This window comes from Mauremys mutica, chromosome 26, assembly GCF_020497125.1.
Source record: "Mauremys mutica isolate MM-2020 ecotype Southern chromosome 26, ASM2049712v1, whole genome shotgun sequence".
NCBI lineage: Eukaryota > Metazoa > Chordata > Testudines > Geoemydidae > Mauremys > Mauremys mutica.
In genome coordinates this window covers 11035508-11048057 of record NC_059097.1, presented here as the reverse complement: position 1 = coordinate 11048057, position 12550 = coordinate 11035508, and the positions used below count along the sequence as shown (strand labels likewise).

The following is a 12550-nucleotide window of genomic DNA, read 5'->3' as shown; positions in this document are numbered from 1 at the left end:
ACTCACCACCGGCAGACTAGGCAGGCTTGGAAGAATTACGTATTTGTTGGTAAATGTCAATTTCTATGTAAACGCACAACCCAATGGCAAAATCTTTCCATCGATAATCATCAAAACTAACAGATGGGCAAAGTAAGAAACATGCTGCTTGAGAACTTATCCTATTCTAATCCTCTAGGGTTCCCTTTTGCCTTAGGCACCACCACGTGGGCATTTCATATCCCTCCTCATTTTCACACAGAGGCACAATTTCCTTTGCACAGATCCATGAACAGCAAAACCTCCCTGTGTCTGTTGTCTGAGCCAGGGCATTCGATTCCACTGAAACCTTCTCTCCTGCAATGGCAATGGCCAGACAGAGGGAATACATCCACCTTCCCCGCTGGCAGTGAGATATTCACTCTCCTCTTCATACTGCTGTTGTTATTCCATGAGTCATCAAGGATGGAATAAAAAGCTGAGTTTCTCCAGGGTGAGGAAAGAAAGGAGCCACCAACGCCCTCAAAAATCTCAATGCCCAGAGAAAACCTGCCTCTGTTATTGGACTCCCAGAGGTGCTGGCAATACAATGGGAAAAGGGACTGTCTGAATTTCCAGGGCAGGGAATGAACAATCTACAGCAACATCATTAACCACAAACACACCCTCATCATGCTCCAGCCAGTAGGGAAATGGGCAGGAATTCTTGCGGTTCAGCCATGGCCACACGTACAGAGCTGCACAGCAGTGAGTGTGCTGGGGAAGCTGGTCTGAGTGAACAATTGGAAATGACCCTTGAGTGAGAACAGAACCAGAGTGTAGAAAGGCCCCTGTATTAAGTGATTGTGGCTGAGGCCTTAGTTAGCTGGGCTAGAAAACCATGGGTGTCTTTCTGTGAAGGTCTGATCCTTGCCAGCTAGGCAAGGCTGGTGTGTGGTGTCTCCATGGCTGTACTTTCAGGGTCTGATCACAACAGTGCCATAGGGAGCCAAGCCTAGACATATTCAGAGGCTAAGGCCAGGTCAATGTTTCAAAGAGTGAGTCTATGCTGCTGCAGCTCAGTAATGGAGATGCTCTGTGCCAGGGTTTCTCAAACGTCCTTTCACTGCAACCTCCTTCTGCCAAAATAACTTAATACGTAGCCCTGGAAAGAGGGACCAAGCCCTTCCACGGGGGGGGGAGGGCCAAAGACTGAGCCCCAGTGGGGGGAGGGCAAAACCAAAGCCTGAGGGATTCAGCCCTGCGTGGGGGGCTCAGACTTTTGGCTTCAGCCCCAGGACCCAACAAGTCTAATGCCAGCCCTGGTGACCCCATTAAAACAGAGTCACGACCCACTTTGCGGTCCTGACCCACAGCTTGAGAACCACTGCTCCATGCTGCGGGGGGAGAGTTTTCCTGTTGGTGTAGTCAATCCACTTCCCCAGGAGGTGGCAGCTCTGTCATGGGGAGAAGCTATATCAGTGGGGGTGCAAGCTGTGGTGTTTACCACATTTAAGAAGTTTAATCAAACCCCATTTTTAAAACCACCTGTGGTCTGTGAATGGCAAAGGAGCTCGATGATGCAGGGTCTGTCCTTCAAAGTCCTGGAGATCACGATTCCATATTCCTGTTGTAATGGGGGTATAGCTCAGTGGTAGAGTGTTTGATTGCAGATCAAGTGGTCCTTTGTTCAAACCCAGGTGCCCTCTTAAAGAAAAGAAAAACATTTCCATTCTCCATTATGTTCAGGAACTCCACCATACGAGGAGGCTTAAAATGAATGTGAACACTCAACATTTTGCTGTCCAAATGCATAAAAACCTAGCAAACCTGTCCATCAGCTGAAATCAGTTCCAATCCTCTAAGTGTCTAGGTTATGTTTTCATCAATTAAACAAAGGTATCATTCCCTGAAGCAGAGCACAAGTTTGAAATACAGGCAGCATAGAGCCAACATTCATAATGTCAACTACAAAAAAATGATACACATCTAGAGATAGCATCATTATAATCAGCCAATCAGAACCTCTCCATAGACCCCTTACACGACCACTTCTCTGTAATATTGGCTGCAAATATAGAACAGCGGTCGCAATGGTGAGCTATACAGTTACAGATTATGTCAATAACGTCACAGGAGGTGACACGGCATCAGTGAGACTGATACTGGAATACTGCCTCCAGTTTTGGGGTCCTCATTTGAAAAAGATGTTGTGAAATTGGAGCTGGGGCAGCAAAGAGCCACCTAATGTTCTGAGGGCCGGAGAAAATACCTTCTAGTGAGCTATTGAAAGAGCTCAACCTGTTTAGTTATCAAAAGAAGATTGAAAGGTGACTTAATTGAAGTGCCTTAATAGAGAGAAAAGATTGGGTATTTAAGGGCTCTCGAATCGAGCAGAGAAAGGCCTAACAAGACCCAATGGCTGGATGGTGAAGAAAGACAAATTCATATTACAACTAAGGCACAAATACTCAACAGCGAGGATGATTCACCACAGGAACAAGCTACCAAGGAAAATGGTGGATTCTCCATCTCCTGATGTCATTTAATGAAGACAAGATGCCTTTCTGGAATGTGTTTGTCTCAAAACTAGCTAAGGTGTCCTACAGGAGGCCTGTGATATGCAGGGGGTCAGATTAGATGCTCTAATGGTCTCTTCTGGCAATAAAGTCAACTAATTTCTGAAAATCTGAGTGTAGCATTGGGAGCAGCGTCTGATGTTTCCCTGTCTAGCCGGCTTGCTGCCTAGAACGAACGCTCCTTGAGTGGGGTGATCCCCAGGGAGTAGCTCAAACCTGCAAAATGCCTGGCCAGGGGCAGGACATTGGCACAGCAAGGGAGGGGTGTGGCAGTGACATCACAAAGGCCTTTTGCAGGACCTCAGCCTATTGGTCCAAGGTGGTGGGGAGGTGGTGACCTCACAGAGAGATGCTGACATCAGCCAGGCAGGACAGGGGCGAGGGGCCAGGGAAACCTCAGAGACCCCTGTGGCTTTGCTGCAGCAAGTCTCCTTCTCCAGGTCTCTCTTTGAGGACTGAGGGAGTATTCGGGTTCACGGACGTGAGCGCCAGCAGGAACCTCTTTCGAGTTTTCTCCTTCCCTTTCAGTGATTTTACTAGAAAACAGCTGTCCCTGTTTGGAAGGTAAAAGCTTCCTGAAGGTTTGAAACCTGTTCAGTCTGATCCATCTGGTGACAGTTGAATTCTAGGCTTGGAAAACACGAGCTTAAGGAGGCAGAATTTTATTGCGCACCTGGGATTCTGTCCCTTAGAATCACTGGGGACATTGGGGTTTGTCCTTTTTGCTTCCCCTCTTCCTCCCTCCTCTTTTTCTCTTGCTTCCTTTGTCCTTTTACCTGTTCCCCTCCCAACACCGGGAGGGAGGGAGGGTGTGTGTGTTTTTTTTTTGCAGGGGAGGGCTCTGCAGCTCCCACTGTGGGAGGTCCACCCAAAAATGTGGGGCTGAAATAGTGCTCGGGCAGTGATCCCCACCAGTGACCTGGGCCATCCTTTGGGCTCTCTGGTGAGAACCCTCAGCCTCCCGCCCTCAGTCTCTAACCTGATTGGCTGAGCAGGGGGTTATTGACAGGGAGGAGACTCAGGTCCTTGTTGGTCTCTTTTAGAACAAGTAAATAAGTCAGAACCAGTTCTGTGTTTGATTAACTTTGCTGCTTCTCTGCATTAATGGTCTCTGAGCAGTTCACGATTCCCTCTAACATTGCAGTTCTCCTCAAATACTTGCTGAATAATTACTGTGCACTGTTGTTGGTCTGGAGCTCATCTGAGAGCACTTTACTCAGGTCATTCAGTGTCTGAAATTCAAGATCCGATGGTTAGTTTGAAAATCAGGGCTCTTGGGTCCTATTCCCAACTCTGCCACTGACTGGCTGTGTGACCTCAGACAAGTCAATTCTCCTTTCTCAGCCTCATTTTCTCCCTCTTTCAAGTAGGGATAATAATGATCCGCTCCTACCTACCTCACAGTGCGTGGAGGCAGGGCCGGTTCTGGTTTTTTGCCATTCCAAGCAAAAAAATATTTGGCTGCCCCCATCCCAGCCCTGGGCTCCACCCACACCCCCCTGCCGTCTCAGCCCTGGGCTCTCCCCCACACACACCTCGCATTGCCCCAGCTCTGTGCTACCCCCTCCCCACCAGTGCTCCCCCACCCACACATCCTCTGCTGCCCCAGTCCTGGGCTCCCCACCACACACCTGCACCCTCCTTCCGCCCCAGCCCTGGGTCACTGGTAACTTGCTCCCAGGGCGGGTCATTCAGCAGGGATTTTGGATGTGCACAGAACACAGACAGGATTGGTTCCCATATGGTTACAGAACTGCAGTAAAGTGGAACAATTTTCAGCTTGTGTGATTGGAGGAGATCTGGATGCATATTATAAGACTGTCCTCCATAAATGAGGAAAAGTTGAGGTGCCTTTATTATTCTTTTGTTCCACTCTTTCTTTCTCTGGGGAATTTTACTGCTGTGATCTGGTCACCCTATGGGTGCCGTTTTTTCTCCCCCACCCCCAAACCTTCCTTTTCGGCCCACAGCTGTTTCGGGGGGGCGGCGCTGGGGAAGGAGAGTTTGTTTTTGTGGGGTGGGCGGCGCTGGGGGGGTGTTTCAAGGGGGCTGGGTGGCACAGCAGGGGGGCGTAATTTTATATTCTTGCTTAGGGCACAAAAATAGCTAGTTACGGCTCGGGGAACCCCATATTGCGCTAGGTGCTGTACAAACCCTGGCCAACACTGGCACACCCAGGGGGTTCCCCTCAATCTGCCTGAGCCTCTGCTGCCCAAGTTCTTCGGTGGGGCAGGCGGGGGGTTGATCGGTCTCGGTGCACCAGGAGAGTCCCGGGGCAGAGTGTGTGTGAGAGTGTCCCGGGCTTCTGGATCACACACCCCCCCTCGCAAAAAACCCACCTTGTCAAACAGTCCTTCTTTCCCTGCCCCCTAATTCTGCTTTTACACCCTGGGCCCATCTCCTCTCTTCGTCCCTCCCCCACCCCCAGGTGAGCAGAGATGGAGGGAACTTCAGCCACTGGAGCCAGCCCCAGCGAGCGCCGCAGCCCACCCGGGGGGGTGTTTGCAGACACAGGAAGGGAGCAGCTGGGAGGGGGGGGTTGCTGGGAAGAAGGAGGCAGGAGAACAAATCCCAGAGACCCAACATGGGGCAGCACCTGGGGGCAGGGCTCTGGAACATTGTGACACGGATCCCAGGCTCTGGCACAAGTTGGGGGCGGGGCAGCTCCTGTGGGCGGGGCTCTGGCACAGCCCGGGGGCGGGGCAGCTCCTGGGGGTGGGGCTCTGGCACAGCCCGGGGGCGGGGCAGCTCCTGGGGGTGGGGCTCTGGCACAGCCCAGGGGCGGGGCAGCTCCTGGGGGCGGGGCTCTGGCACATTGTGACGCAGGAGCCCGGGCTCAGCAGCTGCTCCCTGGTGACCACGTGCTGCCAGCAGCGCTGGAGCCGCCGGAGGAGCCGCTGTTCTCAGCTGCAGCCAGGATCTGCCACAGGTGTGACGACACATTGTGCAACCCTCCTGTTTTGCAACTAGGTGCAGTTTATGCCACGCAACGTGACTATCTGGGCCCCTGCTCAGGACTTGCTGCCGCCTGGTCCATGGGGTTGCGAATCAGGAGGGACGGGGTTTGTGGTCGAAAACACTCATATTCTGCTTCCTCCTGGCTAATGTGCCAAATTGACGTATTGCAGGGGTCTGGGGGGTTCTGCATTTTAATTTAATTTTAAATGAAGCTTCTTAAGCATTTTAAAAATCTTATTTACTTTATATACAACAATAGTTTAGTTCTATATTATAGACTTATAGAAAGAGACCTAAAATATTAAAATGTATTACTGGCATGCAAAACCTTAAATCAGAGAGACTAAATGAAAACTCGGCACAGCACTTCTGAAAGGTTGCCGAACCCTGATCTTTTGGATGATTGAGGCATGCTCTTTCACTTTTTTGTGTGTGAATATGTGAAAAGGGAGGTAAGGTTTAGGGGTACAGAGCACACCCCTAACCCCAAGGTGATAACCAGAGTGGCCCCATTCATTTTTTCCACTGGCTTCCTTCTTGCTTATTTCCAATGGTTGCAAATCTGGAGGGATGGGGTTTGTGGTCGAAAACGCTCACGATCTGCTTCCTCCTGGCTAATGTGCTGGCCTTCTACCTGTACCGAACCAGGCAGTTCAGGAAGTCCTTGCAACTATTCGTTGCGTCAGCCAAGCGGATTAGGGGGCAACCAGTTTCCATCCAGCGCATTTCCTGCTGGATCACCTTGTGCATACGCACGTGTTACGACTTGGCAGGGGTTACCCCACCGCCTATAGTGAAGGCGCATTCTACGAGAGCGCAAGCCTCGTCAGCCGCCTATGTCACCCCCATCCCTATCTAGGACATATGTAGGGCTGCCACGTGGTCATCTGTCCACACTTTTTCCTCGCACTATGCGATCGTCTCCCAAGCACAGGATGACGCCGGGTTTGGTAGGGTGGTACTCCGTCCAGATAACCCTTAAACTCCTACCAACCTCCATCAGATATAGCTTGGAGTCACCTACTGTGGAATACACAGGAGCAGTCACTCGAAGAAGAAAGGACAGTTACCTGTTCCGTAACTGGCGTCCTTCGAGATGTGTTGCTCTTGTCTAGTCCACATCCCAGCCTCCTTCACCTCTGTCGGAGTTGTCTGCCAAGAAGGAACTGAGGGTGGGGGGAGTGCGCAGCTCCCCTTATAGCGCTATAGCGGCGCCATTCCAGGGGTCGCAGCAGTGCTCCAAAAATTTCCGGCACCGGTGCATGTGGCGAGCACGCACACCTACTGTGGACTAGACCAGAGCAACACATCTCAAAGAACACCAGTTACGGAACAGGTAACTCCTTTTAAAAGGATGTCTAGATTTCATTCCTGTAGTAACAGAACTGGTGGTAGGAAAGCAGGAAGAGATAGAGCGGGGGCTGTGTGTGTACAGCTTAAATTGGTTAAATAGTCTAACTTTCAGTACTCAGTGTTTCAAAAATGATAGACTGCCAACCTGTGTCATAGAGATGTCTTCTGTTTTTTAAAAACCCCATGAATAAAGCTACTTTAAGGGAAATTACTGCTTTGTCCAACCCTGAAGAGCTATGAGATCTTTGCTCACCAATTCTCATAAAACTTGTATTTGTTATGCCTTTTTGGTGACTTTAGTATTATGATCTATTATAAATAAAGTGCATTTCATTGATTGATTTTAAAATGAAATTAGTAACTGGAAAAAATGGCCGGTATTTTTTTTAAAACCTGTGACAATTATAAGCTACTGTATTCTGTCGTTTAGTTTCTAGAAGCAAAAGTATATCTAAGTATAATCTAAAGTTCTCCTGCAAAATGCTGGCTGTGCAAATCCTTCTGTGGCTGGATCATTCTTGGGTTTTTATTTTAAGTACAAAATAAATATGTATAACAAATTTAAACGTATGTAATTAGTAATTCGATATGTTGGGTGGTGCCTCTTTTTATGTGTTTGCTCCCCTGATGTTAGAACCTGGCTATGCCACTGCTGTAGAGGGCTCATCACCCAGCAGCTGGGGGCCACCATGCAGCTCAGCAGGGCTGCTGGCCACGGGGCCGATGGGTGTGAGTGGGCTGGGTGGGATCTCGGGAGTCACGTCTCAGGGATCTGCCCCGCTCCCTAGCACTGCTCCAGCTCTGAGCTGTCTCCACTGCCTGGGACCTGTGGGGCCCCACCTGCCTCCCCTGGGGAAGAGCCACCTGGGGCTGGTGCAGAGGCTGGGCCAGTCTCAGCCACTCACAGGGGACGGGGGGGCGGAGGCTCAGCTGGGTCCTGAGGGAGCCTGGCCCGGGTAGGCTCTGCTCCTGCTCCAGCCTGGCTGCTTCCACCACTCCCAAGGGGCCGGAGTTCTCCTGCCCCAGGACCAGCTCTGGCTGCGCTGCCATCTCAGCCTGGCAGACACAGTCACCTCCCATCAGGGCCGGCTACTGTGGCTGGGGGTTAGGGTGTGGGAGAGCAGGTCTCTAGTGGGTCTGGGGGGTGCTGGGCACTGGGGGGTGGGGAAATCTCTGTGTGTTGGGGGGCTGTCAGTGGGGGAGATCTCTGTGTGTGTGGGCGCTGGGAAGTGTGGGGGGTCTGTACAGTTGTGGTGGTGGGGGGCACTGGGCAGTGAGGGGATCTATAGGGGGCTCTGGGTGGGAAGGTGTGGGGCACTGTGCAGTTGTGGGAGGGCTATGGGGGTCTTCAGCTGGGGGGCACTGGGCAGTGAGAGGAACTGTGGGGGGGTTCTGAGTGGGTGGGGGAGTGATCTGGGAGGGCACTGGGCAGGGGGGTTGTGGGGGTCTCTGGGGGGTGCGGCGCTGGGCGTAGGGAGCCGGAAGGGTGCTGGGCAGGGGTGTTGTGGGGATCTCTGGGTGGTGCGGCACTGGGCATAGGGAGTCAGAGGGGTGCCAGGCAGGGGGTTGGTGGGGGTCTCTGGGGGGTGCGGCGCTGGGCGTAGGGAGCCGGAGGGGTGCCGGGCAGGGGGGACTGGCAGCTCCCGGTTTGTAAACAGGGCCCTTGTACTGGGCTGGGGGGAGTGGGGCTGTCCCTGCCGTGCCATGACCCATCCCCCGTTGCCCCCGGCCAGCCCCTCGCTCTGAGGACTCTGCCCTCCTGCCCCATGTCCCCATTTCCCCCATGGGGGCCCACAAATATGTTTAGCGCCGGGCTCACAAAAGGTTAATCCGGCCCTGTTTGGGGTGCAGGCTCTGGGAGGGAGTTGGGGGGCAGGAGGGTTGCAGGAAATGGGGAGGTTGAGTGAGGGGTGCAGGCTCTGAGCTGGGGCAGGGGATTGGGGTACGGGGGGGTGCGGACACGTGGGCTCTGGGAGGGAGTTGGCGGGCGGGAGGGTTGCAGGCTATGGGGAGGTTGAGTGAGGGGGGCAGGCTCTGAGCTGGGGCAGGGTTTTAGAGTGCAGGGGGGGTGCGGACACACGGGCTCGGGGGGGAGTTGGGGGGTGGGAGGGTTGCAGGCTATGGGGAGGTTGAGTGAGGGGGGCAGGCTCTGAGCTGGGGCAGGGATTGGTGTACAGGGGGGTGCGGACACGCGGGCTCTGGGAGGGAGTTGGGGGGCAGGAGGGTTGCAGGCTATGGGGAGGTTGAGTGAGGGGTGCAGGCTCTGAGCTGGGGCAGGGGATTGGGGTGCAGGGGGGTGCAGACACGCGGGCTCGGGGGGGAGTTGGGGGGCAGGAGGGTTGCAGGCTATGGGGAGGTTGAGTGAGGGGTGCAGGCTCTGAGCTGGGGCAGGGGATGGAGGTGCAGGGGGGTGCAGATACGCGGGCTCGGGGGGGAGTTGGGGGGCAGGAGGGTTGCAGGCTATGGGGAGGTTGAGTGAGGGGTGCAGGGGAGGGAGTTGGGGGGCGGGGGGTTGCAGGCTCTGGGGAGGTTGAGTGAGGGGTGCAGGCTCTGAGCTGGGGCAGGGATTGGGGTACAGGGGGGTGCGGACACGCGGGCTCGGGGGGGCAGTTGGGGGGCAGGAGGGTTGCAGGCTATGGGGAGGTTGAGTGAGGGGTGCAGGCTCTGACCTGGGGCAGGGGATGGAGGTGCAGGGGGGTGCGGACACGCGGGCTCGGGGGGCGAATGGGGGGGCAGGAGGGTTGCAGGCTATGGGGAGGTTGAGTGAGGGGGGCAGGCTCTGAGCTGGGGCAGGGGATGGGGGTGCAGGGGGGGTGCGGACACGCGGGCTCGGGGGGGAGTTGGGGGGCGGGAGGGTTGCAGGCTATGGGGAGGTTGAGTGAGGGGGGCAGGCTCTGAGCTGGGGCAGGGGATGGGGGTGCAGGGGGGTGCGGACACGCGGGCTAGGGGGTGGAATTGGGGGGCAGGAGGGTTGCAGGTTATTGGGAGGTTGAGGGAGGGGGGCAGGCTCTGAGCTGGGGCAGGGGATGGGGGTGCAGGGGGGTGCGGACACGCGGGCTCATGGGGGGAGTTGGGGGCGGGAGGGTTGCAGGCTATGGGGAGGTTGAGTGAGGGGGGCAGGCTCTGAGCTGGGGCAGGGGATGGGGGTGCAGGGGGTGTGCGGACACGCGGGCTCTGGGAGGGAGTTGGGGGGCAGGAGAGTTGCAGGCTATGGGGAGGTTGAGTGAGGGGTGCAGGCTCTGAGCTGGGGCAGGGAATGGGGGTGCAGGGGGGGTGCGGACACGCGGGCTCGGGGGGGGGAGGTGGGGGGCGGGAGGGGTGCAGGCTATGGGGAGGTTGAGTAAGGGGGCAGGCTCTGAGCTGGGGCAGGGGATGGGGGTGCAGGGGGGGTGCGGACACGCGGGCTGGGGGGGGAGTTGGGGGGCAGGAGGGTTGCAGGCTATGGGGAGGTTGAGTGAGGGGGGCAGGCTCTGAGCTGGGGCAGGGGATGGGGGTGCAGGGGGGTGCGGACACGTGGCTCGGGGGGGAGTTGGGGGGCGGGAGGGTTGCAGGGTATGGGGAGGTTGAGGGAGGGGGGCAGGCTCTGAGCTGGGGCAGGGGATGGGGGTGCAGGGGGGTGCGGACACGCGGGCTCGGGGGGAGAGTTGGGGGCGGGAGGGGTGCAGGCTATGGGGAGGTTGAGTGAGGGGGGCAGGCTCTGACCTGGGGCAGGGGATGGGGGTGCAGGGGGGGTGCGGACACGCGGGCTCTGGGAGGGAGTTGGGGGGCAGGAGGGTTGCAGGCTATGGGGAGGTTGAGTGAGGGGGGCAGGCTCTGAGCTGGGGCAGGGGATGGGGGTGCAGGGGGTGCGGACACGCGGGCTCGGGGGGGAGTTGGGGGGCGGGAGGGGTGCAGGCTATGGGGAGGTTGAGTAAGGGGGCAGGCTCTGAGCTGGGGCAGGGGATGGGGGTGCAGGGGGGTGCGGACACGTGGCTCGGGGGGGAGTTGGGGGGCGGGAGGGTTGCAGGTTATGGGGAGGTTGAGGGAGGGGGGCAGGCTCTGACCTGGGGCAGGGGATGGGGGTGCAGGGGGGTGCGGACACGCGGGCTCGGGGGGAGAGTTGGGGGGCGGGAGGGTTGCAGGCTATGGGGAGGTTGAGTGAGGGGGGCAGGCTCTGACCTGGGGCAGGGGATGGGGGTGCAGGGGGGGTGCGGACACGCGGGCGCTGGGAGGGAGTTGGGGGGCAGGAGGGTTGCAGGCTATGGGGCGGGTGTGTGAGGGGGGCAGGCTCTGAGCGGGGGCAGGGCCGGGGGTGCAGGGGGGGTGCGGACACGCGGGCTCGGGGGGGAGTTGGGGGGCGGGAGGGTTGCAGGCTATGGGGAGGCTGAGTGAGGGGGGCAGGCTCTGAGCTGGGGCGGGGGATGGGGGTGCAGGGGGGTGCGGACACGCGGGCTCGGGGGGGGAGTTGGGGGGCGGGAGGGTTGCAGGCTGTGGGGAGGTTGAGTGAGGGGTGCAGGCTCTGAGCTGGGGCAGGGGATGGGGGTGCAGGGGGGTGCGGACACGCGGGCTCGGGAGGGGAGTTGGGGGGCGGGAGGGGTGCAGGCTATGGGGAGGGTGAGGGAGGGGGGCAGGCTCTGAGCTGGGGCAGGGGATGGGGGTGCGGGGGGTGCAGACACGCGGGCTCAGGGGGGGGGGAGTTGGCAGCTCGGCGCTGTAGCAGGGGAAGGGGCTGCGGGGGTTTCACACGGACACAGACACTTTCCCACAGTCCCGGGGCGGGAGGCAGAGCCGGGGGGGGGCGGGGGGGTCTGGCCGGTGTGTCCCGCACTCGGGCTCCCGGCCGGAGCAGGGGCCGCCCCGCAGCGCTGGCACAGACCGAGCGGCGCTGCGGGGTCGGAGCTCGGACAGGCGGGGGGGGGGGGGCGGTGCCTGGGGCCCCGGGAACCCGCCCCCCCCCCGGGCTGACACGCGGCAGAACCGAGACAGCCGGTGCCCCCCCGCCCGGCCCCCCCGGACCTGCGCGCGCAGCGGGGGGCTCGGCCCGAGGGGCCCCTGTTCCCCCCCCCCAAACGGGGGTTTGTCCCCGCACAGGGTCTGGCAGCGGCTCCCCCCCATTTCCCCCCCCAGCCCCTCCCCCGCCGCCCCCTGCAGCAGCTCGACCCCCCCGGCCAGTGAATTTCTGCCCCGCTCAGCCCCTGGCAGCCCCTCCCCCCCGCTGCGATTTGCCCCCCGGGGCTTTTCACCCCCCCGCGGAGCGGGCAGCGAAGCGCCGGGAGCGGTGAGGGCAGAGAGCGGGCAGCGGCCACAGCGGCGGTTACTGCGCAGGCTCCGGGCGGCTGCGCATGCTCCGTGCAGCCCAAGTAGCGAGTCCGGAGCGGGAGCTGTTTCTGTTGTTACCCCGGACCCGTCACGTGACTCCTCCCCCCCGTCCCCCGCGGGGTGCGTCACTTCCGGCTGCTGCGTGGGGAGGCTCCGGGCTCGCGGCAGAACCGGTAAGAGCCGAGCGGGGCGCGGGGAACAGACACCTGGGCCCGAGACCCCCCCCCCCGTCCTGGGCCGGGCCGGGAGCTGGGGCGGGGCGGGGCGGGGGGTCCCGTGGCGGCCCCTGTAGTGGTGGGGGGGGAGGGGAGGTGAGTGTGTGTCCGTGTCTCGCACCTGCCCCTCCCCCACTGCCGCCCCCTTCCCCCCCCCCGGGCTCCCTGCGGCCCGTGTGAGGGGGGGGA

General features: G+C 58.6%; 1 protein-coding gene and 1 non-coding gene across 2 annotated transcripts in view; both read left to right on the top strand.

The window, feature by feature from the left end:
* LOC123356632 overlaps positions 1-12550 on the top strand; it is a 1710063-nt gene that overhangs the window by 1429240 nt on the left and 268273 nt on the right.
* On the top strand, positions 1596-1667 carry TRNAC-GCA. The gene has a single exon. It is a non-coding gene; the product is annotated as a tRNA-Cys (tRNA).